Genomic DNA, 3103 nt, shown 5'->3' with positions numbered 1-3103 from the left:
ATGCGGTTGTAAATATATTTTTCCATTTTGAATTTTATTTAAATTAGTGTCAATCAAAAATAGAAAGGATGTAGAAGTAGGTAAATTGCCTTTGTTCATCAAGACAGGATAACTAACAAGCATTGAGTGTCATAGTGATTGGTTAGTTAGTAATTTAAAAGTAATATTTTGTCTGAAGTAGATGTCATTGGAACTTGTAATGATACTTTAGTATTTAGGTTCAATATTTTTATCCTCTTATTTAAGGCTACCTAGCCCTTTTTACTTCATGATAGCCATTTTTTTTCCAGACACATTAGGAATTAAATAAAATATTGTATATCAAGCACATAAAAAAAAAGGTTTGCATTAGGTATGCAATAAATGAAATCCACATAAATATTAAAAGGATTTGGTGTGCTGTAATGAGAAGCCACATATCGGAATGTTCAGGAAAGCATGTTTTAGGAATTTTTGATGAGAACAATATGAGCTCCATGTAGACAATGAGCTTCATGTAGGCCATGAGATTGCTTAGAACCGCGATGGCCCAGGGGATACAGCGTTCGCCTTCAGATGAGGTGAACCGGGTTTGAATCCCAGCGATGGCTGGTCAACACGAATTCGCATCCGCCTTGCACCGACTACAGTGCTGATCTGAATTCAGTGGTAGACAGATCATGGATTAGAGTTCCTTTGACGTTAGGCTAACCGTGAGAGATTCTCGTGGTCTCGCTTGCTGAATTACACTGGAGACAAAGGCTCCGAGGATAGAGCGTTCGCTTTCCAATGAAGTGAACCGGGTTCGAATTCCAGCAATGGCTGGTCGATGCGGAATCCGCACCAGGTTCACACCGACCACAGTGCTGACGCAAAATACCCTCAGTGGTAGACAGCTCACGGGTTAGAGTACTTGTCGTCTAGCTAACCAAGAGAGGTTTACTTCTCCATGTAACGCAAATGTGGGTAAGTTCCATCAAAAAGACCTCCACGAAGGCAAATTTCTCCCAATATTTGATAAAGGAGTTTCCTTGTCCTCAAATTGGATTGGGTTCAAAATTACAAGACTACGGAGTTGAACATTAGCAGTCGTTCAACAGCCGAAGTAATTCTGAATTTACAAATCAACTCCGTAGCCTTATAATTCCGATACCAAAAAAGAAAACAAGGGAAGACCCGGATCAAGCATTGGGACTAACTAGCTTTCGTGGAGGACTTTTTGATGGAACTAACTCGCATTTGCGTTACATGGATGGGAAAGTCACAAAACCTCACACGGTTAACCTGATAGCAAGGGGACGCCATCCTTCTACCATTGAGGGTATTTTACGACATCACTGCAGTCGGTGCGAGCCAGGAGCAATCAGTCACCACTGTAATTTGAACCTTACCTCAACGGGAGTTGAACGCCCTATCCCCAGTGCCACTACGGTTCCTCCATTATTTAAGGGAATTTGTTTAGATTTTTAAAATACCTATCTAGAAACACTATTAAGGAAATTTTAAAGTTAGAAAAAGAATTCTAATCAACGGTTCCATAAAATCATGACATTTTATGGAACAGTTCCATAAAATTGGAAAATTATTTTCCTTAGAATACTTTGAAAATAATTCTAAACAGAAATAATTTTCTAATTTCTATTTTAACTTAGGCAGTTAAACTATATAAAAGACTAGGAATTTTAACATATTTCTTACAGAAAATATGTTAATAGATATTTTCTACATTTTAAACTGAACACATTTAAACCCATATACTTATTTTCCATTTACAATTTTTGAATTATTATTATTAAATATTGTTTAGCAATTATTTTTTTTAGTTAAAAGTAATTTTATAGTAATTATTTTTTTAGTAAAAAGTAATTTTTTAGTAATAAGTTATTTTTTAGTAATAAGTCATTATCATTATTTAATATCTTTCTAATTGGTAATAAATGTGATTGAGACTTTGTATGCCAAGAATTTGTACGTTTAAAATGTTTAGGAAAGATTTTAATACTTATAATAATTACTTACAGCGCAGTCTTCAATTGAATCTGTAGAAAGCAATTGGTTTTATGCATACTGTCAACAAACTGTTACAGCACACAACCAACATCCAATATAAACACATTATAAAAAAATAATTGCTTAATAAAAATTGTAAACTTTTATTACTAACTTTCATTTTTCAGAAAAAAATGTTTGACACTTTTAAAATACTCTTTTTTACATTTTTTTAATAAAATATTGAACAATATGAACATTTTTAAAATTCATTTACCGGCCAATGCTTTTATCTCCTAGAAATTCTTTCAAATAAATTACCCGAATCAAATAAATCAATGATAGCTATTTAATTTTTAATTAATTATTTTTTTTAAAAAAATGTTCAATTTATTTTGAAAAACATCTGAAATAATTTCATTTAGTATTTCTTTTGTTGATTTATGAATTTTTCCCAAACAGCGTAACAAGTGTCTTACATTACATAGGTCATTCAGAGATTTAAAAAACTTTTAACACTATTTATTTATTTATGTGTATTTGATTATTTAATTATTTTCATTTACTTATTAATTTATAAATACGTATATTCATTTTCATTCGCTTTGAAATATATTTATAAATTTATTTTTATTTATTTATTACTTTTTATTTATATACTTTCATATATTTATTTACATTTATCTATTTATTGTTACTGATTTATATATTTACATTTACTTATTTTCATTGTTTTATTTGTTTATTTTTATTTATATTGAAACATGTTCATTTCATCTACAAGCACGTTTAACCCTAAAATTGCATCTTACTTCCTAGTTACAATTTTAGTTCCGGAAACAAACCACTCGAGGTCTTATTAGCGAAATATTTTACGTGGCAAACTATAAAGATGTCTAAATTTACAATGCCCAAATGGTTGATATCACGCTACAAAATAATTACCGCCTATTTTTAAAGAATAAGTATTGCCACAGGGCTAGAAAAAACCAGCAATTACTAACCATTACTGAAGAAATCTTAACCCAGAGCTATGACGGATTCAATAAAATATGAAATGATAAACTTCATTAAATTGTGGCCCGATTTATTGTGGTCATTCCAGAAAATGATGTGTGATAGATTTATGTCATTT

The sequence above is a fragment of the Parasteatoda tepidariorum genome, chromosome 6 (genome assembly GCF_043381705.1).
Source record: "Parasteatoda tepidariorum isolate YZ-2023 chromosome 6, CAS_Ptep_4.0, whole genome shotgun sequence".
NCBI classification, from domain to species: Eukaryota; Metazoa; Arthropoda; class Arachnida; order Araneae; family Theridiidae; genus Parasteatoda; species Parasteatoda tepidariorum.
The sequence above is the reverse complement of the archived record's forward strand: the minus strand, read 5'-3'. Positions refer to the sequence as shown.